Here is a 23,879-nt window from a genome sequence, read left to right as displayed (position 1 = left end):
ACGTGCGCTAAACAGAAAAGAGCAATATGAACGTTGGCGTCCTCAACACACCACTTCTTAGCATGTGGCACCATCGCGTTTACGATAGCTGCCTTCTCTTTCAATATTATGGCCTTTCGTTTCCGCTTTCAGTTGGCTTGTCTAGCGTCGCAATATGGCGACGCAGTTGAATAGATTGCAGTATGCAACGCCATCCACGTTTATTGCGTTTGAGCAACACGAGTCTCACAGGGAGAGGTGGTCTCTGAGGTTGCACCAGTACAATATCTGAGGCCACGCCTAGTTGCACTAGCCTGCACGGTGCCGCAGTCAGAGAAACTGCGGTGGCGAATATGAGCCTCTGCGTATGCGCAGCTACGCGCAGCGGTGCAAAGGAACAGTGTTCGACGGCACATTCAACGGTGGGCGAATGAGATTAAGAAGTTTGCCGGGATAACATGGCTACAATTAGTACACGACCGGGGTAGTTGCAGAAGTAGGGGAGAAGCCTTTGTCCTGCTGCTGCTGCTGCCGCTGCTGCTGCTGCTGCCGCTGCTGCTGCTGCTGCTGCTGCTGCTGCCGCTGCTGCTGCTGCTGCTGCTGCTGCTGCCGCTGCTGCTGCTGCTGCCGCTGCTGCTGCTGCTGCTGCTGCTGCCGCTGCTGCTGCTGCTGCCGCTGCTGCTGCTGCTGCTGCTGCCGCTGCTGCTGCTGCTGCTGCTGCTGCCGCTGCTGCTGCTGCTGCCGCTGCTGCTGCTGCTGCTGCTGCCGCTGCTGCTGCTGCTGCTGCTGCTGCTGCTGCTGCTGCTGCTGCTGCTGCTGCTGCTGCTGCTGCTGCTGCTGCTGCTGCTGCTGCTGCTGCTGCTGCTGCTGCTGCTGCTGCTGCTGCTGCTGCTGCTGCTGCTGCTGCTGCTGCTGCTGCTGCTGCTGCTGCTGCTGCTGCTGCTGCTGCTGCTGCTGCTGCTGCTGCTGCTGCTGCTGCTGCTGCTGCTGCTGCTGCTGCTGCTGCTGCTGCTGCTGCTGCTGCTGCTGCTGCTGCTGCTGCTGCTGCTGCTGCTGCTGCTGCTGCTGCTGCTGCTGCTGCTGCTGCTGCTGCTGCTGCTGCTGCTGCTGCTGCTGCTGCTGCTGCTGCTGCTGCTGCTGCTGCTGCTGCTGCTGCTGCTGCTGCTGCTGCTGCTGCTGCTGCTGCTGCTGCTGCTGCTGCTGCTGCTGCTGCTGCTGCTGCTGCTGCTGCTGCTGCTGCTGCTGCTGCTGCTGCTGCTGCTGCTGCTGCTGCTGCTGCTGCTGCTGCTGCTGCTGCTGCTGCTGCTGCTGCTGCTGCTGCTGCTGCTGCTGCTGCTGCTGCTGCTGCTGCTGCTGCTGCTGCTGCTGCTGCTGCTGCTGCTGCTGCTGCTGCTGCTGCTGCTGCTGCTGCTGCTGCTGCTGCTGCTGCTGCTGCTGCTGCTGCTGCTGCTGCTGCTGCTGCTGCTGCTGCTGCTGCTGCTGCTGCTGCTGCTGCTGCTGCTGCTGCTGCTGCTGCTGCTGCTGCTGCTGCTGCTGCTGCTGCTGCTGCTGCTGCTGCTGCTGCTGCTGCTGCTGCTGCTGCTGCTGCTGCTGCTGCTGCTGCTGCTGCTGCTGCTGCTGCTGCTGCTGCTGCTGCTGCTGCTGCTGCTGCTGCTGCTGCTGCTGCTGCTGCTGCTGCTGCTGCTGCTGCTGCTGCTGCTGCTGCTGCTGCTGCTGCTGCTGCTGCTGCTGCTGCTGCTGCTGCTGCTGCTGCTGCTGCTGCTGCTGCTGCTGCTGCTGCTGCTGCTGCTGCTGCTGCTGCTGCTGCTGCTGCTGCTGCTGCTGCTGCTGCTGCTGCTGCTGCTGCTGCTGCTGCTGCTGCTGCTGCTGCTGCTGCTGCTGCTGCTGCTGCTGCTGCTGCTGCTGCTGCTGCTGCTGCTGCTGCTGCTGCTGCTGCTGCTGCTGCTGCTGCTGCTGCTGCTGCTGCTGCTGCTGCTGCTGCTGCTGCTGCTGCTGCTGCTGCTGCTGCTGCTGCTGCTGCTGCTGCTGCTGCTGCTGCTGCTGCTGCTGCTGCTGCTGCTGCTGCTGCTGCTGCTGCTGCTGCTGCTGCTGCTGCTGCTGCTGCTGCTGCTGCTGCTGCTGCTGCTGCTGCTGCTGCTGCTGCTGCTGCTGCTGCTGCTGCTGCTGCTGCTGCTGCTGCTGCTGCTGCTGCTGCTGCTGCTGCTGCTGCTGCTGCTGCTGCTGCTGCTGCTGCTGCTGCTGCTGCTGCTGCTGCTGCTGCTGCTGCTGCTGCTGCTGCTGCTGCTGCTGCTGCTGCTGCTGCTGCTGCTGCTGCTGCTGCTGCTGCTGCTGCTGCTGCTGCTGCTGCTGCTGCTGCTGCTGCTGCTGCTGCTGCTGCTGCTGCTGCTGCTGCTGCTGCTGCTGCTGCTGCTGCTGCTGCTGCTGCTGCTGCTGCTGCTGCTGCTGCTGCTGCTGCTGCTGCTGCTGCTGCTGCTGCTGCTGCTGCTGCTGCTGCTGCTGCTGCTGCTGCTGCTGCTGCTGCTGCTGCTGCTGCTGCTGCTGCTGCTGCTGCTGCTGCTGCTGCTGCTGCTGCTGCTGCTGCTGCTGCTGCTGCTGCTGCTGCTGCTGCTGCTGCTGCTGCTGCTGCTGCTGCTGCTGCTGCTGCTGCTGCTGCTGCTGCTGCTGCTGCTGCTGCTGCTGCTGCTGCTGCTGCTGCTGCTGCTGCTGCTGCTGCTGCTGCTGCTGCTGCTGCTGCTGCTGCTGCTGCTGCTGCTGCTGCTGCTGCTGCTGCTGCTGCTGCTGCTGCTGCTGCTGCTGCTGCTGCTGCTGCTGCTGCTGCTGCTGCTGCTGCTGCTGCTGCTGCTGCTGCTGCTGCTGCTGCTGCTGCTGCTGCTGCTGCTGCTGCTGCTGCTGCTGCTGCTGCTGCTGCTGCTGCTGCTGCTGCTGCTGCTGCTGCTGCTGCTGCTGCTGCTGCTGCTGCTGCTGCTGCTGCTGCTGCTGCTGCTGCTGCTGCTGCTGCTGCTGCTGCTGCTGCTGCTGCTGCTGCTGCTGCTGCTGCTGCTGCTGCTGCTGCTGCTGCTGCTGCTGCTGCTGCTGCTGCTGCTGCTGCTGCTGCTGCTGCTGCTGCTGCTGCTGCTGCTGCTGCTGCTGCTGCTGCTGCTGCTGCTGCTGCTGCTGCTGCTGCTGCTGCTGCTGCTGCTGCTGCTGCTGCTGCTGCTGCTGCTGCTGCTGCTGCTGCTGCTGCTGCTGCTGCTGCTGCTGCTGCTGCTGCTGCTGCTGCTGCTGCTGCTGCTGCTGCTGCTGCTGCTGCTGCTGCTGCTGCTGCTGCTGCTGCTGCTGCTGCTGCTGCTGCTGCTGCTGCTGCTGCTGCTGCTGCTGCTGCTGCTGCTGCTGCTGCTGCTGCTGCTGCTGCTGCTGCTGCTGCTGCTGCTGCTGCTGCTGCTGCTGCTGCTGCTGCTGCTGCTGCTGCTGCTGCTGCTGCTGCTGCTGCTGCTGCTGCTGCTGCTGCTGCTGCTGCTGCTGCTGCTGCTGCTGCTGCTGCTGCTGCTGCTGCTGCTGCTGCTGCTGCTGCTGCTGCTGCTGCTGCTGCTGCTGCTGCTGCTGCTGCTGCTGCTGCTGCTGCTGCTGCTGCTGCTGCTGCTGCTGCTGCTGCTGCTGCTGCTGCTGCTGCTGCTGCTGCTGCTGCTGCTGCTGCTGCTGCTGCTGCTGCTGCTGCTGCTGCTGCTGCTGCTGCTGCTGCTGCTGCTGCTGCTGCTGCTGCTGCTGCTGCTGCTGCTGCTGCTGCTGCTGCTGCTGCTGCTGCTGCTGCTGCTGCTGCTGCTGCTGCTGCTGCTGCTGCTGCTGCTGCTGCTGCTGCTGCTGCTGCTGCTGCTGCTGCTGCTGCTGCTGCTGCTGCTGCTGCTGCTGCTGCTGCTGCTGCTGCTGCTGCTGCTGCTGCTGCTGCTGCTGCTGCTGCTGCTGCTGCTGCTGCTGCTGCTGCTGCTGCTGCTGCTGCTGCTGCTGCTGCTGCTGCTGCTGCTGCTGCTGCTGCTGCTGCTGCTGCTGCTGCTGCTGCTGCTGCTGCTGCTGCTGCTGCTGCTGCTGCTGCTGCTGCTGCTGCTGCTGCTGCTGCTGCTGCTGCTGCTGCTGCTGCTGCTGCTGCTGCTGCTGCTGCTGCTGCTGCTGCTGCTGCTGCTGCTGCTGCTGCTGCTGCTGCTGCTGCTGCTGCTGCTGCTGCTGCTGCTGCTGCTGCTGCTGCTGCTGCTGCTGCTGCTGCTGCTGCTGCTGCTGCTGCTGCTGCTGCTGCTGCTGCTGCTGCTGCTGCTGCTGCTGCTGCTGCTGCTGCTGCTGCTGCTGCTGCTGCTGCTGCTGCTGCTGCTGCTGCTGCTGCTGCTGCTGCTGCTGCTGCTGCTGCTGCTGCTGCTGCTGCTGCTGCTGCTGCTGCTGCTGCTGCTGCTGCTGCTGCTGCTGCTGCTGCTGCTGCTGCTGCTGCTGCTGCTGCTGCTGCTGCTGCTGCTGCTGCTGCTGCTGCTGCTGCTGCTGCTGCTGCTGCTGCTGCTGCTGCTGCTGCTGCTGCTGCTGCTGACGACGACGACGACGACGACGACGACGACGACGACGACGACGACGACGACGACGACGACGACGACGACGACGACCTTGCCCAGGCAACCCGCTAAGAACTGGTTCGGCCTGCTCTCCACCCACCCTAACTCGAACCTTTTCCCGTACTGGACAGGAGCGTGTTTACATACATCGTGGACATTCATGCAAACATGACGCAATCGCATTTGACCCGCTGAAGTTAGCCTTCTGGAAGGCGAATCCCACAGTCGCATCTCTCAATTCAGCCCCGGAGTGCTGGAGAACATCATACAGGGAAATTAAAAATATACTCGCAATGGTCGGCTGACCCTAACTTTTCTTGGTGTTCTATAAAGACAGAAATATATTTTTTGTTCCCATCAAGAAGCTCTTCAGGTAAAGTTTTCTCCAAAACCTTCACAAAGCATCCCACCCGAACATGCGCATCCTTTTCTGTCTCAATAATGAGTCATGGCAAAGCACCCTCTGCGTACCATTCACTATAGCCTCATGAACCCAAGTAATATATATCACGTACAACATACGAGCGCGGGCAAGCAAAACGAGTAAGTAAAATAAGATGGTGGCGTCTCTAGAAGCTTATGCAAAGAACTACGAACGAATCGGTGGCCACAAGCACAAGACGTATTATAAGTCACACTTCTTTATAAACTTCCACAGTATTAAATATTATCTGTAATACTACGTGTACCAATTGAGCTACCGCGGCGCCGTTTTCCGATCCATTTTCTGGGTAATTTATGTGTATCTACTAGAACTTGCACTGGGACTGTTAGCCAGCGCCTTGGCGACGGGTCTGTAATAGACACATATGTATGTGTTCCGTGGAGCTCGCAATCCGCATGACACCAGCTTTTTTATGTTAATTGCCGAACTTTTGGGAGAAATTCATTGGCGTTCCGTTTACTTTTATGCTTCAAAGCATAAAGTGACATTTTCAAATGAAGTGGAACGATAATCTATTTTTTTGACCGCGAATTTGTCGCAAATGGTGTAAACTGGAATATGTGCCACAAGTTAATTAGCTAAAATCTCAATTAGGGAATTTTTGTTAAAATCTCGATTACGCATTGCAGTTTGTGCGAGGGAAGTTCACCTCAGCGAGTAGGCCAGCTCATGTACTAGAATATATATATATATATATATATATATATATATATATATATATATATATATATATATATATATATATGCATGCTTTGATAATCACAGTAATCGCTGGTGCTCGCGCGTATTGGTCATGAGCGCACTATGATTGGACAACACGTTTTCAGTAATAGATGCGGTGGCATTAAATCAATTTCGGGCACAGTATCAGCGTCTCGTCGCAGAGCGAAAACTTGGGACCAGTAATAATTCGGGGAAGAACTGTCACCGGGAAGAAGCGAAGCATCACACGCCTGACGCGTGTGATAGAATATTTATGCTATGCTATCAGTGTGTGTGGTAAATGAGAGGCATGACTTAATTGATGCCCAAAAAGCACACCATGCACCCAAGGAAAATAGAACTTTACTTTCGGGAACCTCCAGCATAGTTATCGCGTTGCAGAATGTGCCAGTGCCGTTTAATTTTTTTATCAGCGCAAGCGGAAGGAACAATTCCTGCAGTTCAACGTAGATAAGCTATTCCCTTATGTATTGGAGCATCACGTAGCTCTGTTCCCTTCTCTCGTTTAGTAACGATCGCAAAACGCACAAGGTGGGCGGTGTTTCGCTCCGACATTCTATAAAATTCACGCATAAATTCGTGCATGAATAACATGCGCTTCGATAGCTCTAATATCTTTGTTAAAAAAAACAGCGCTACTAGTGGACACGAAAGAACTATGAACACACAGACAGGAGCAGAAAGGGAGCGTCCGCCTTTCAGCGCTTGTTCTTGGTTCTGCCCGTCTGGCAGCACCGTTTTTCGTGAGCATGCGTCAAATCGGCCGACCGCAAAGGCTTACTTGCTCTTGTATTCGGTTGCATGTGCATAATTAGGCCACAAGCGGTTTAAAAATATGACTCAAGTAATATTACTAAACATGGTGCGTACGCTCACTGGTCATCTCTTTTATAACACCTATCACACTTAAAGCTTGAAGCCGCCATTTGGGATGGCGACGCCGGCACGATTGCTAGATATGCCTGTAGCATTCTTAGTAAGAAAATACACGGACGATAAGCTGAACGTCAGAAATTGCACCCGCTACGTGCTGCTTCAGGAAAACGACGTACCTTGTCCTCGTCATTCCAACTGTGAATGAGGACTGGTGTCTTGAAGGCGATGCCACACAGAGCTACACTCAGCGTCAGGAGAGACATCACCTGCAAAGAAGAAATGAAGGAGCCAAATTTCGTGTCTATATTGGAAGTCATTTCAAAAACCTTCGAAGGCTGCGTGTGTTAAACCATCCTGCTCAGACAAGAGCGTAATCATTGTCTCCTATCATCGTGATGTCAAGCTGTTGGTTTTTGTACCGAATGGCTCATGGCGTGCTCAACTGTGACCTGCATTTGGCTTCATAGCACTTTCGTAGGGCATAAGAAAAAAAACTAGGTGCTTTCTTAGGCTCTGTCCTTATGTTCTTTCATCCTTGCGAATGGCTTGATTACAAAAACTTCAAGATGATCTGTTGCATATCTGTGACCTACGTGTGTTGCGTAACATCGTCTACACTTTTAGAGACAAAAATCTATAGTATCAGTTAAGCCAGTGTCTGTCATCGGTGATATATATAATTCTCTCTACTTCAGAGCTTGTATTCATAGTTGTTTGCCTGCTTAAGTGTATTATCATATTTTATGCGCATAACTGTGTCATATGTAGTGTGCTCCTGCGTAAGCCACAGGACTGTAAGGAGCATTTGTATAATGAATTTATATGCTGTATTGTTCCTTCTACTGAGAGACCCTCGCTCATGCTGATTCTAGTGAACATATCACGTGCTGCTTTGCCGAGAAAGTAGCACTATTGAGTCCAAAAATGAAGGTTTTTTTCGAAATCTTGGATCGTGGAGTCCAGGGGCAGCCAAATAATAGCGATTTTTTTCGTGGAAAGTGGGCATGAGAGGCAAAGAATGATCATAGCAGATCTATGTTGTATACTTGGAATAATACGCAAACACTCTGAACACATTTCATCGAGTCAAGTATGTTTATTTATGCGCTAGGTGTTCCATCATAGATGTTGTGTGTACTTATAGACACTAAATTGGAGGGAAAGAGTGGAATTTTCTCATACGTATTATTTGCGGTGGTTGCCATCGAAAGTAGTAAAACAGTAACCAACAAGCACGAGATATTTCCCCTACTACGTTATCGTTATGGTTCAGAGCCTTCTCTGCTATGTTCTTTATCCTCGCTTAGATCAGAATGATGTTCTACATATGAATTAAGATTCAAATCTGGAATCTCGCGTAGAATAAGTACGATCTGATTATGTTCTCGATGTAGCGTACACGTCCTTATCGTAAGTCAAATTACGCATTCGCATATGACTTCTGTGCGGCTCTGTATGATTTGCTATGCCCAGCAGAGTTCATTGTTTTCAACCGCACACGCAGACACAGACACACACACACACACAGATATATATATATATATATATATATATATATATATATATATATATATATGTATATATATATATATATATATATATATATATATATATATATATATATATATATATATATATATATATATTGTTGCTCTATTATGTCCGCACATCGACTGTGATGGTTTAGTCAGCTGTCCAGATTACTTGCGACTACTTTCAATGCCTGCGGTTGTTACGAGTGGTCTTACGTGTATTCAAAAAGCATGGAGTCCTGATAACTGTTAGTTGTTTGTAGTTTCAAAGAAGAAAAGAGCGATAGCACAGCCTTGCGTACTGACTTGTGTGTGCAAGTCTTCCACAGGGACACGCAACGAAGAACGTAGACGCTCATGGAGATAGATGGTAATGAAGCCGAGAGAGAAAGCGGTCGCTCATCTATGAGCTCCGAGTGGTGTAATGGTCCGTTAAAGTCCTAGACGGAGCAGATAAGAACGATCTCAAGACAGAAGGGGGTAGTTTGCATTATATAGCTTGCAGCACGTGTGGTTCTGAGCCGTTGTACAGAAACGTATTGTTACGCCTGGCACACCAGGGTACCAGAATGTTGATCACGGAAGCAGCAAGAACGCGTAGCATTCGTACCGTCTTTGTTAGCGCAACATCATGAGTTTCTTTTTTTTTCAGAAAATGAGTCATCATTTTTGAATGGTATCTACTGTGATCTCGGTATGTTCACTTAGACATGAGCTTCCCGCGTTTACGTGCACACCACTCACCCTTCAGAGTCGTGTCAGTTATAAATATAGTGATCATGCGTGTTCGTATGTTTTGTCCGTGTTCTCTGATACCGCTTTAACTGCCTTGCCCAATGTCTAACGGATAACGCCGAACCTCTGCGCTAACCAAGTAGCTTGGCGCTATAAAGGCATCACTGCATTCCTCCGCAAACGCGGCGTTATTTATAGATTGGTTGATCCGAACAGTATTAGCAGTGCAATGGCTTCCATCATGGCCGCAAGTGGAATTGGTAGGGGCACTGTGAACACGAGCTGCCGGCCCTGGGGATGCCGTTGGCGAGATCGAACTTGCGACTGAAGTAGGGCGCCAGCACAGACAGAGAGAGAGAGAGAGAGGGAGGGCGCGTAATACATTGTTGGTCCGACTCCCAGCAGGCTACCATATGTGACCCACATATATGATAACTGAAAGCTGAAGCTCTGGTTCACGTAATGTTTAGCACCGAACAATGACCCCCCTCCCAAACATAGATACACGATTCGAGTATGGTGTGTTGCGATCGTTTACATGACCCAAATTTTGATACAAAGGTTGCTCAGATTGGGTAGCCCAAGTAGAACCTGTAAGTGAAGCAGTTGCACGCGCAAGAAAATGCTAATGGCACACTTTTGGAGTTTCAGAGAGTAACTAATGCTTGTGAAGTTTATTAGGAGGGTAAATACACTTCAGAAACATTTAGAAACACGTGTACAAATAGGTGTGCATATGAAAAGCAGCAGCTTCACAGCGAGGGCACTGTCAGCCCAGCATATTATGTCGGGAAGATAAGAACACGGGTCCTCACATTTTGACACTGTTGCTAACGTGTTGCGGACACTGCTACCCAACCTGTCATTCAAGTTGATGTGTCCCTAAATGAATGCTGGCGATATAGAACGTGCGCATCAGCCGCAAACGCATTGACAGCATTTTATAGAAAAATGCTCTTAAATGTAGTTACAAATACATGAGATGCGAAAAACATCTTGTCACAGGAAATTCTTCTCTGTTGGATTTCAGTAAGATGAAAATAATTGTATAGAGTCATTGAGCTACCACCCTGTCTATGGTCTGTCGTGAATGAGCCAGCGCTGACGCACATGAGAGGTAAAACCCCAACTAGATGTCGGACACGCACTCTGATCTTAATTTTATTTATATTTTTCTGACTCCGAAAAGCTCATTTCACCCTAAAAATATGAAGTCGTTATTTCGAAAGCCCAATTTTTCAACACAGTTCTACCTAATATGTTTAATTGGTGTCGTTACTGATATGCAGGCCCAGAGTGGTGGGCAGGAACCCTGCCGTCCTGAAGCCACTCAGCAGGGAAGGAACAAAAATTTTCGTCTGCTCATTTCCTGCGAAGGTTATGCCTGCTCGATCTAGTGGCCCCTTACCCTCCAGCATTCTCGCCGTAGTCCCTATGGCATCTTACGGCTGAGCACGAGGTCTCCGGTTTTATTGCCGACCGCCGTATGTGGGCGTAATCCAAAGGACTCGTTAGCAGTGATTTGGTGCAGGCTAGTTAACCACAGGTGATAAAAATTATTTCTGAGCCCTCCGCGACGGCGACCATCATAATCGACAGTGCCTGCTTCAGGAAGCCAAATCCCAAAACTCTTAACCTGTCACTTTGCTTCGGAGTAAGCTAACAGGACCTGGATATCAGCAGAGGTGATTTCGACGGGGCATTTGGCCGGCATCGTGAAGTGGTGCAGGGCGCGATTTTTATAAGCCCATTTTCAGAATACCTTGTTTACAGATTTTAACTATAGCAATAACTTGACTTCATCGCCCGAAAAAAGAAACTATTACGCTTTCACATTGTATGTCAGTAGGTAGTATACATACCTAACTGAAATGAACGATATACTCACCCTGATAGCCCACGATGTCAGATGGAGTCCTACGGATCCTGTACTGCCACCAGACACCACGGTTATCCGAGCACCAAACTTGTCTCCCAGCAGGCTCGCCAATGGACACATGGCGTACGTCGACCCCACCAAAAGCGAACCAACTAGTGCTGCGAGAGAATAAAGCACCCGTGCAATATTTACCAGCAAATAAGCATGATTAGTTCAATCTTTTAACGTCCACTGTGGCCAGGTTAACGAAGGAGCTTGACGTCAGGGTGCCCAGCCTTCTAAAGAGAGTCAAAAGAGTGCAATTTGGCAGATGGAAGCCACTCTGCAAAATGTCAGGAGAAGAGTAAGTATGCACATTTTTGCACATACTCTTTAGCGCTCGACTGATGCGCTGCATAGCGGAGTGTAATCACAAAGCTGTGGCAAGGTCATAAATACCGGGCTGAGCACTGTGTGAGCCGTGTGTCCTTGTGGCTACCGCGGTTCGTAGCACCTTTCTCTATAACCCAATGCAGCCCTCTAGGCCAGTGTCGGATTAAGATAATATGGGTCACGGGGCTATATTTGCATTAGAGCCCCATAGAGGATAATGATGATGACAATCACGGTGATTTCTATTTATTTATTTATTTATTTATTTATTTATTTATTTATTTATTTATTTATTTATTTATTTATTTATCTGTTCATTCATTCAAACTGTAGCCTCAATGAGGCTATTGCAGGAGTGGGCCGAATAACAGCCATGTCCTATGCTATAGAGGTCTCCCTGATAAGAAGTATTACGGAGTAGGATTTTCAATTAATAATGACATAGTGGGCAACATTGACGAGTTTTACAGCATTAATGAAAGGGTAGCCGTAGTCGTAATCGAGCTTTATAAGAAGTATTGATTGAAGGTAGTGCAAGTGTATGCTGCAACATCCAGCCACGGCTATGAGGAAGTAGATCAGTTTTATGAAGATGTTGAATTATCGATGAGAAAAGTGCAAACTCGGTACACAGTAGTAATGAATGAGTTCAGTGCAAACGTGGGAAAAACCAGGCGGGTGAACAGGAAATTGGCAACTACGGCGTTGATTCTAGAAACGCTAGAGGATAGGTGCTAGTAGAATTCGCAGGAAGGAATAAGCTGAGAATAATGAACACCTTTTTCAGGAAGCTTAGCAACAAAAAAGTAGACCTGGATACGCCCGAATGGGGAAACGAGGAATGAAATTGGTTTCATACTTTCTGCCGATCCGAGCATAGTGCAGGAGGTAGAAGTGATAGGTAGGGTAAAGTGCAGTGATCACAGGTAAATGAGGAATAGGATTCACCTCCATTTGAAGAGAGAAAGAGTAAAATTGGTCAAGAAGAAACAGGTCAACTTAGAGGCAGTAAGGGTAAAAGCAGACACATTTAGGCTGGTCCTTGCAAAGAAATTCGCAGCCTTAGAAGAGAGAGATGATGATGATGATGATCTAGAGCTAATGAATGAAACCGTAACGAGGCTGACTTGAGAGGCCGCCACTGAAGTAGGAGGGAAGGCACCAAGGCAACCAGTAGGCAAGCTCTATCAAATAACAAAGGACCTAATAAAAAACGATAAAAAGGATGGTGTCCAACTCAAGAGATCAGATAGAATTCGCGGAACTGTGACAACTGATCAGTAAAGCGAAAATACGTGACATTAAAAATTATTAGGGGAGAAAGACTGAAGAAGCCGTAAAAATTGGACGCAGCCTAAAATTAGTGAGAAGGAAACTTGGCATAAGACAAACCAGAATGTATTTACTGAAAGATACGCCGGGTAATATCAGCAGCAATCTCGAAGGAATATAAAAGCAGCGAAAGAATTCTGTACTGATTTTTGCAGTACCCAGACGACTCAGAAGTTCTCTATTCGAAACAATAATGATCAGAACACAGAAACTCCTCCTATAGCTAGAGATGAGATCAGAAGGGCCTTGCAAGACATGAAATGGAGCGAAGCGGCAGAAGATGGAATAACGGTCGATTTAGTCAGAGATGTAGGAGTTATACTACTTGGAAAACAAAGGTCCCAGAAAACTAGAAGAATGCAAACATTATACTAATCCACAAAAAGGGAGACATTAAAGAACTGAAAAATTATACGACTATCAGCTTACTCCCAGTATTATATAAAATAATTACCAAATAATCTCCAATGGATAAGGGCAACACCGGACTTTAGTCAAACAAGGAAACAGGCGGGTTTCAGCAAGGGATTCCCTATAATGGATCACATCCATGTCATTAATCAGGTTATCGAGAAATCCGCAGAGTACAATAAGCCTCTCTATATGGCTTTTATAGATTACGAAAAAGCATTTGATTCAGTAGAGATACGAGCAGTCATAGAAGCATTGCGTAATCAATAAGTACAGACCGCTTACGTAAATACCCTCGAAAATATCTCCAGACATTCCACACCCAACTTGATTCTACACAAGAAAATTGGGAAGATACCCATAAAGAAAGGAGTGAGACATGGAGGCACAGTCTCTCCAATGCTATTTATTCACTGTGTGCTTGGAAGAAATATTCAAGCTATTAAACTGAGGAGGTTTACGAGAAAGTATCGACGGGGAATGCCTCAGTAACCTTCGGTTTGCTGACGACGTAGTTATATTCAGCAACACTGCGCACGAGGTACAACTACTGCTTGAGGACCTTAACACAGAGTGCGTAAGATGGGCTGAAGAATAATATGCGGAAGACGAAGATAATTATGAATAAACGGGCAAGGGAACAAGAATTCAGGATCGCCAGTCAGCCGCTAGAATCTATGGAGGAGTACCTTTACCTAGGTGAACTAATCACAGGGAACCCTGACCATTAGAAGAAAATTCATAGAAGAATAAAAATGGGTTGGATCGCATACAGCAGACATTGTGAGCTCCTGACTGCAAGCTTACCGTTATCGTTGAAAATGACGGTATACAATCAGTGCATTTTACAGGTGATGACATGGCGCAGAGACTTGGAGACTGACAAAGAAGCGTGAGAACAAGTAAGGACCGCGCAAAGAGCCATGGAACCAGGAATGCTAGGCATAACTTTAAGTGACAGAAAGAGAGCGGGTTGTATCAGAGAGCAGACGCGTATAGATGCATTCTAATTGACATGAAGAGAAAAAAATGGCCCTCGGCAGGTGATGTAATGCGTAGAGTAGAAAACTGTTGGGCCACTAGGGAGATAGAATGGGTACCAAGAGGAGGGAAGCGCAGTAGAGGACGACAGAAGAGTAGGCGGTGCGACGAAATTAGCAAATTTCCGGGTGCTAGTTGGAATCGGCTGGCGCAGGACAGGGGTAATTGGAGATCGCGGAGAGAGGCGTTAGTCCTGCAGTGGACATAAAATAGGCTGATGATGCTGACTATTCTGAAGTTACATGAATGTTCTGTTAAGGAGGTTGGCCTATAGTTAGATAAGAATTGAACTTTAACCGACCTAAGTAAGGGCACAATTGAAACAAGTTTTCACGAGGGAGGAAGGGTGGCGGTTGAGAGTGATTTTCAAAAGATAATTGTTCGATATCTGCTGAACCAAAAAGAGTATCGAACCGTCAATACTACATGACTTTTTGGTGTCAAATTCTTGGTTTAAGTTGACTAGACATTCAGGAGAGAGTGATAGATCGTCGATTAGAAGATATGGTTTGGAATCAAAAACAGGGGTTAACGAGTTATCAATCGTATAGACAGAGTGGAAGTAGGTGTTAGAAGAAGCTATTGTCGGCGAATGAGAAACTGCAGCATTTCTAATAACATGTCCGAAGATGACACAGGTGGTAGGATGGCTTCCAAGATTTACGGGGATTAGCCGTCATTAATTTCAACAAGGTTACCTTGTAAGGAACAAGAGGAACAAGAGGCTGCGCATGATTGCACCGCCCATGTGTTCCAACTCGACATCGCTAAACCCGGGATAATTTCCTTCAGCGCCGACACAACCAGCATCCATCGACTCCTTACGTTGAGCGGAACATGTGGACACCCAAATCTACACTGTGAGTCGTTTGGTAAACTAATTACCGCACTTTGAACTTCGCAAGAGGTGCCCGCCCTGCTAAGCCTAACGACGGGTACGGTCTAGCCGAATGCCTTGACCAAGTTCTATGCACCAATGATGGCGCCGAGATTAATCTCGAGCACGCACACATCCCACTTCCTGATGAACCTGTCTGTGGAGACGGGGTCACTGTTAAGCACGGTCAGAAAAGAACATCGACTCCCACCAATCCACCCTTCCAACCCCTACACCCATCGGTACCCCGACAACCCCGACTTCCACTGCTGCCCCGGAACGACCTCAAAGTAATCATTCACCCCCTACAGGGACTCAAACGTGCCACCTGGACCATACCGCAGGTTGCTGAAGGCAGCAAGCTGGCATGTCAGCACACCACCACTGTGCACGTACGGACCATTGCTGTAAGAATTGACCCAGTAAAAAACATCGCTCTTGCTAGCACATCAAGCGAAAGCTAGCTATGAGTATCTGCCATATCACTACGATCCGCTTGGGCAGTTCAGAATTCGCAGTCACTGCATACGTGGTGGTACCCGACAGCTCCGTCAAAGGGGTAATTCATGGCATTCCCGCAAGAACTCCCACATAAGCCCTCCTCAACGGTCTCTGTGCACCTGGCCGAGAAATCTTACACGCCCGTATGCTCAGACAAAGCGCAGCGGCAGGGATCACATTCACTGGCAAGGCTGTACCGTTCCACATGCGAGACTACAGTGGTGGAGTACGACGCAAACCACACCGGCCAACCACGTATTTCTGCAGCATCTGCCACCAAGATGGTCACCGGACCGATGTATGCGCAACTCCAGTAACAAACGTATGCCCCCTGTGTGGTTACCAGAACCCCACTCAGGACAACGCCTGTAACTTCCGGTGCCCACTATGCCAGGGGCCTCATCTATGGCTTCCAAGGAGTGCCATGATGGACCGAAGAAGGCATCCTCACCATCCCAAAGGACCAGCCACCGGGACTACTAACGATCGCAGTCTTGGTCACGTACAGACCAACAACCGAAGTGTTCCCGCTCCAGGAACCAACAAGCAGCGACCCGAAACCTCAGCGGACCTGCTCCGCAGGGATCAGAAGCGGTGAGCTGGTCAGCATGGCTTTTCCCTTCTCAAACAGTCCACCAAGACAACACTATCTCATCACGTCTACATACAGCACCCACCCCACACACTTTTTACCCATGCACAATACTGATATTCAACGACGAATTCTAGCTCAACTAAATGTCATCCGAGAAGAAAACGAACGCATTCATGAAGAAAACAACAAACTTCGCACGCGCATTGCAGAACTATACGCCAATCGTACTGGCACTCAGCATTCAACACCAAAAACCGCACCCTCAATGCCATCCTTTTCAGAACGTTCTGAATTCATGATTCTCGCGCAATCAGCAAAACCGACAGAGATCACGCACGTCGAGGAGAAAATCGATGTACTGCAACGGCAGCTTTTTTTATTTTTTTATTTTATTTATTTATGAATACTGCGATCTTGTACACAAGATCATAGCAGGTGGGAAACATTGCGTTAAGATACAGAATTACAGACACAAAGAAAACAAAATTGCACATAGAAATTCAACAAGAGAATACAGTGACAAGGTCACTTAACAACAATCAATTCAGATGCTCTTGAAATGAATGTAACGATGTCTTTTTTATTAGCTTCTAGCAATGCAACAAAGCATCCAGCAACTGGCAAGTGTCATTGAAGAAACACGGCTCGCTAAAAATCAGCGACGCAATAAAGTGAGAACCCTGGCCCAACAGGAAGTAGAGCAGGGACATCCTTCCGATGCACTCGTAACCCAGGATTAATAGCGAAACCAACCACAGGAAGGAAAACCCACTCCGAATCTTGCAATGAAATTGCCGCAGCTACAAATGCAAGCAAGGATCATTGAGACAGTGCATAAGTAACGCCAAACCGACACCGAACATAATCGCAGTGCAGAGAACAGGCACACACCCAACTCAAACTGGCCACAGCACACATACCACCACGCCTGAAAGTCGCATGGCTGCACTTACCGCTAAAACGCTCACAACTACACAACACTCAATAGACGTCAGTGACGTCGATCATAACCTAATTGAGATCCTACCACTCCAACGAGGCCGAAAGATCCTTCTCATGCTGAATATCTACAGCCCGCCCAAGCAGAAACAGGCCAAGTTCGACTACCTGATAACTAAAGCGATTGGTATAGCCAAAAACAATCGTCTGCTGATTGTACGCGACTTCAACGCTGCTTACCAGGCATGGGGCTACCTGGCAGCCACATCAAAAGGCACTGCACTCCAGTACACGATACAGCAGCACCGTCTCACCATCCTGACAGACCCCGCACATGCCACACGTCTAGGAAAGGCGTCTCCCGAGATACATGCCCTGACCTCGCCCTCACTAAAGGGATAGAGCAAGCTACCTGGCACAACACGGACGAAACTATGGGTAGTGAACACTGCATAATTGCCATCACATTGAACCTTACGAATGCACGCCACTCAATAAAAAGTACAACACTCGCAGATTGACAACTTTTCGCAAAGAGCGAGTGGATAACTCCTCAATGGCTATTACGGATCTCGTACAGTGGGTACGAGAGCTCCAACAAGACGTAGACAGACATTCAAAACAGATCACACTCACCACGGACACACCGGCCGAAGACGCGCATGTTCTTCACCAGTGGGAAGCACGTCGAGGCCTTATTAGGAGATGAAAGCACCAGACACATAATCGCAAACTGAAACTACGTAGAGCGAAACTCACGGCAACGGCGGAATATTATGCTGGGGAGCTCACCCGTCACAACTAGGCGACAACTATGCAACAAGTTGCAGGGCAATCTTAGCACGGCCAAAACATGGTCGCTGCTACGCCATCTTGTTAACCCCACACAAAGCAAGACAGTTAGCGAGCAAACAATCCAACGTGTCCTCCACAATCATCCGGTTCTGATGACGAAATCCTGGAGTAGTTGCGGGTGTGGTACATAGGATAGTTGGAACCCGCATAAGGACAACCTCCAACGTATAGCGGGAGCGATAGTTACGACCTCGACAAGCCGATCACTATCACTGAGGTGCAACAAGCACTTCATGCACTCATACGAAACACGACCCCAGGCAAGGACAAAATAAGTATCAAGCTCCTGCGCAATCAGGATGATGGCACCATTCAATATCTTACTGACTTCTTTATTCATCATTGGGAAGTGGGCACGCTACCAGCAGACTGGAAGCACACGTACATCATACTCGTTCCAAAGCCAGGCAAACTCTCCAGCTTAGGAAATATGGGACCAATATCACTGACTTCATGCCTAGGCAAGCTTCTGGAACATCATTCTGAACCGACTTAAGCCTTAATTAGAATGCAGCGACTTCTTTCCCGAAACAATGTTCGGATTCTGGCCCCACCTTTCTACCCACGACATCCTTCTTCAGCTGAAGGAACACGTCCTTGAACACTTCTCACCACACAAAACCTGAGCGATTCTATTACTCGATGTGGAAGGCGGTTCCGACAATGTGGCTCACCATACCACCCTTACAAACTCGAGTCGTAATGCTTGCAATGACATACGGGCCTTTCTAAGCAACCGCACGGCCACAATAAGCATTGGCTCACTCTGAACCTCGACGTTACCTACGCGCAACAAAGGAAGCCCACAAGGTGCTGTTCTATCACCCACCCTTTTCAACATTGCTATGATGAAATTACCTGACAAACTCAACGCCATACCAGGAATCAGGCATGCAATATACGCCGATGACATCACTATCTGTACCACCACTGGTTCCGAAGGAGAGAAACAAGAAACGCTTCAACAAGCGACTGACGTCATCCAGCAATATGCAAAAACAAGTGGGAGAAGTCAGAGCTATTAGTCCTTCGATAGAAATCACGAAGAAAACTCTGCGAAATACCGCCCATCACACTCACCCTCGACGGAAAAGAAATTCCCACAGTAAACCGCTTCCGCATTCCAAGTCATGCGAATGGTCAGCCGCATCACCACCAAACAATACGGACTGAAAGAAGACGACATAACACAGCTCGTCCAGGCCGCATCCAGGCCTGATAAACAGCCGCATCGCCTACGGTACCCCGTACTTACCCCTCCCTCCCAAGGAGAAAGATCAATTAAACGTACTTATTCGGAAAGCATACAAGCAAGCGCTCGGCCTACCACCGGCAACACTGACACTCAAGCTTGAAGCCGTAGGAGTCCATAATAAAATAAGAGAAATTATAGGCGCCCACCTCAGGAGCCAACGAGAACGCCCAGCCCTCACACCAACTGTAAGAACAGTCCTAGCGCGCCTAGGCTACCCGACACGCGGCAAAGTCCACGAACAAGCAATCCATCTCGCCCAAAACTTCCGCGAGAACATTAAGTTAGCCCCTATCCCCAGAAGCATGCACCCGGAACATCATGCCGGTCATCGCCAAGCTCGCGCAAAGACTCTACAGACAAAATACGCCAGTCTCCCTACCACACTATACACAGATGCCGCGCAGTACCCCAAAAAGCAGCCATGACGGCCAGCGTTATTGACCATAACGTTCAAGAGGTGGTCTCGGTGACGCTCCGCACTGCTAGCGCCTTCGTAGCGGAGGAGATAGCCATCGCCTTAGCCTTCAGCTCTAGTATGGCCAACGAGTACGTCACAATTATTACTGACTTCCAGGCAGCTTGCCGTAGCTACGCGAGGGGCAGAATATCTTCAATTGCCCACCGATTCCTCAAACAAGCCTCCCAATTCCCGGAAGGTCAAATAGTATGAACTCTAGGACACGAGTCCCTCCGTGGAAATCAGCATGTGCACGCAGTAGCCCGAGCGCATGCCTCCCGGGCGCCACAAGAGAGGGATACGGCCGCATCGATAGTGCCCGTACCATTACAATACACATGAACAGACGACAATACCCACCTCCACACAAGACCCTCTAACGGAAGAGGCCGTAACATGTCGACAATTACAAACCAAAACATACCCCCATTTAAGCAAACTACACGCAATACAATCTACACTATACTCATACAAATGTCCCCTTTGTAACTACTACGTTACATAGACGTGCCAGAACGTGAAGGCAGCTCAACAAATACTTAACCCCACACCCAAGCAGTGGGAGGCCGTGCTGACTAGTCCGGACCCTTGTAACCAGCAGCAACTGGTGTGGCGTGCCCGGCAGACAGCAAGAGCCGCAGGAGCCGTGGGCTAAGGGCAGCTCCCTCACAAGCAGAAAGACAGCTGCTAGTCGTTTGTTTCTTTAATACATGTTTTTCCTCCTCCTCCTCCTTGTAATAAATTTATTTTGCAGCAACCATTTTAGATAGCAAACAATTGCGTGAGTTTTGTTGAGTCACCCGAGCGTTTCGATTGATGTAATCTGGCCAGACGACGAGATAAATGTAAAGGGTCCCTAATGATTTAGGGGATCCTTTACGTCATCACGTCGTGTGTTTTCGGTGTTTGGTTTCCTTGTTATTAAAGGAATAAAAAGGTTGATACACTTGCTCAGAAGATTTTCGAAGAAACTTGCCAAGGTATCGGTATCCCTAGTGGTACCTATTAGTTCAAACTCATGAAAATAATCGCGTAGGGCGCCTGTTATTGCCAAAATATCAGCAGGGTTAAAGTGATGAACATTGTGGTAGATATAGCGGGATTTAGGAACAAAGCCTGGAACTGTAATGAACACAGCATTTTGGCCAGGTATTCCATCAAAACATCGCACTGGTAACCGACATTAAAAAGAGGTGTATTAAGAAAGACAAGATCAAGGGCTGATGTTTGCGGAGCGAAATCCCAAACGATCTGGCGCAGGCCACAGGACAGTCAAATGTTGTCCAACTCCCGCCCGATAGCTACTTCGTGTAGGCTTACATTCTTAGAAGACCAATCAACTGGAGCATTAAAATCACCCATGCATATAACGTTGGATGAAGAAGCGTTACAACTATGCAAAGATTCGCATAGATTGTGTAAGCACGTTAGAACCAGGTAGACGGTAAACGACCCCTATAATCAAAGACATAATTTGAAGTTGGAGTTTACAGCACAAAGACTCCGTATGAGATGGGGCAGGGAGAACATAAAGGGGAAGGTGAAATTGAAGATATAGAGCAACACCTCCTCCTCTCCCGTATTTTCGGTCTCTGTGAACCACCTTGAAACCAGGGAGGCGTTACCTGAGAATCATGGACACCATCATGTAACCAGGCGTCCTATAACGTAAAGCTATTCCAGTATATATTTATTCCAATTTCACGGCGTCAAATTTGCGTAAGCGCCGGCGCAAGCTTACAGCGGTCACCAGCAGTGGCGTAGCCAGAAATTCGGTTCGGGTGGGGGGGAGGGGGCTCATGTTGCAGCTCGGCCTCCTCCTTAAGAGGAAGCTTTAGCTCAGGTGCTGCTATTTAAATACATGTAGAAGGGTAATTCGTTTTTCCTCGCAACAACTGCACCAAATTTGACACTGTTTGTTGAATTTAAAAGAAAAAACATTAATTCTAGTGACTGTTGGTTTCGAAATATTCATTTAGGCGGTCAATTCTTTATGAAAAATTGGCCAATAGCAGAAATTTTCAGAAAACGGAACTATCAAGTTTAAAACACAGTAACTCAACAATAAAAATGATAACACAATTTTGTGAATTGCATCTAATAGTACATCTGCAGCGGGCAAAGTAGATATGTTAAACATGAATATAAAAAAAATTAGTAATATGGAAATACGACTTTTGCAGAACCTTTGTACACAACGTAACCCATTCACGCCACATACAAATTGACACACCAAATTTCTCCGCATTGACTTTCCTAATAGTTGCCGATTACAAACCCGAGATATATGTTCTTGGTACATAGCTACTATTTTATAAACGTCGTGCTTCTATATCTTCGACATTACAAATTTTTCAAAATATTTATACAAAATTCAGGCTCTAAATCGAAATTCCGTTTGCAACAGACACCATAATTTACCTTGTCTCTCAAATGCAACAAATTTCATTAAAAGCGATTAGCACGATTATTTCAGAAAAGCGTTTCTGCGTGTTACATGTATTTGAATAGGCCGCGTAGGCCCCAGCTACAGCTTCCTCTTAAACAATTTATCGAGGGATCAAATACATGATTATAACTGCATTATCATTGTCAAAAATGCTGCAAACGAATTCTTGAACTCTACGCATTGTCCAAACAAGGAAAATGTGTATTTTTTCATGTAGGAATATTCTCGTATGTGCCAAAACTTGTGTCCAAAGTAACTGATATCAATTCTTCCATGTTTTTGTCTATTTAATAAGTAAAGAAATTATCACCCGAACTTTGGAACTATATCAGTTCGAAACCAGGAAAGCAGCGCATACCGCTGATGTGAAAAATGAAAAGGCCATGAAATGAACAAGTTGAGGACACATATGTTAATGAAACTTAGTCATTCAAGAACCGTGTTTACATTCTTGTATATATGTAATGGTCAGTGAAAAATATCCATGACGCTGTCATTTGTTCAAATGTGTTGCGCAGGAGCAGCTGTCACCGGTCGTGAATCGTGAGTAATTGCACCGAAATAATAGTCGCAACAGAGAGCACGTATATAAAGCAGGAGTTCTGCAAGCTATACGAGGGCGAGTCAAATGAATGTGAGCCAAAGCGAATATATGACAAACGGGGTATTTAATTTGACAGTAGTCTTCATGGGAATTTAGACACTTGCCCCATTGACTAACGAGTAGCGTGATTCCCGTCTCATGAAACTCCTCAGGTTGCTGCTTCAAAAAAGTCTGTAACTGACTCTTTCACGTCATCGGCTGGCACGAATCTAGTTCCGTTGAGCTGTTTTTCGGTTGCCCCAAAATGTGGAAGTCGCAAGGGGACAGGTCTGAGCTGTATGACGGATGTTGCAGGGTTTCCCACTTGAACTTTGCCAGTTTTGTATTAACCACATCAGCGACGTGGGGACGGGCATTATCGGGGGACAGCATGACCCGATTCGTCAATTTTCCACGTAGTTTGTTCTTGATTGCGACACGCAGTGGTTCCGGCGTTTCACAATATTGGAAACCATTGATAGTCTCTCAAGATTGAGCAAATTATATCAGTAATGGTCCCTGGCGATCGAAAAAAAGGCCAACAACACCTTTCCGGCGAAAATGACGCCCTTTGCGTTCTAAGGCAGTGGTAAATTCGAATGTTTCCACTGTAAGCTTTACCGTCGTGTTTCAGACTCGTAGTAGTGGCACCATGGTTCGTCCTCGAACACAATAGCAAACAAGAAACTGTCATCCTCATCGTGATATTCGATCAGATTAGTCAAAGCAGCGCCAAACTTCGCCGTCTCCTGGCGGTGGATCAAAATCTTGGGCAGCTATTGCGCTCACAAGAGCCGATAACCGAGGTGCTCATGAATTATGGCGTGAACCGAGCCGTGACTGATTTTCACTCGCTCTGCCAGTTCATCGATGCTTGTCCTCCATTCTTGTCTCATCAGCTCATCAACCTTTGAAATTGTGCGGGATGTGATTGCACGATGGCTTTGGCCCGGTCTTCAAGTGTCTTTGCAACTTTCCCATTTTTATTTGAACCCTTTGCTCCCAAGCTTTACAGCGGCCGATGAAATGCAATGTTCAAGGTACACGGCAGCCATACGGCGATTAATTTCTTTTTGGGAAACACCTTTAGCTGTCAAAGTCTTCGCGACACCACGCTGTTCAGCTTTTGGGGTGTCCATTATGTCAGGCAACCATGTTCAAATCAGTGTATGAGAGCATTAAAGAACATTTATCATCACATATGCGTACCACTTTTGTAAATGCGCGATGCCACTCTGCTACGCGCATGCCTCGCACATAATAAACCGAACCATTATTGCGACTCGCACTCGTGCATTAGAAATGCGAAGATACAATGGCGTATACAAATGCGAAGATAAAGCTTGATAAAGGGCAAAAAGTGTGACTGGAAAGAAAGTTCACTGCACGTATACACGAAATCGTCGCAACAAGATATTTAAGTATACGTATAGGTCTCCAATAAATCTACGTAGCTTAGAAAAAAGTCGCTCTATATA

This window comes from Dermacentor variabilis, chromosome 6 (assembly GCF_050947875.1).
Source record: "Dermacentor variabilis isolate Ectoservices chromosome 6, ASM5094787v1, whole genome shotgun sequence".
NCBI classification, from domain to species: domain Eukaryota; kingdom Metazoa; phylum Arthropoda; class Arachnida; order Ixodida; family Ixodidae; genus Dermacentor; species Dermacentor variabilis.
The sequence above is the reverse complement of the archived record's forward strand: the minus strand, read 5'-3'. Positions refer to the sequence as shown.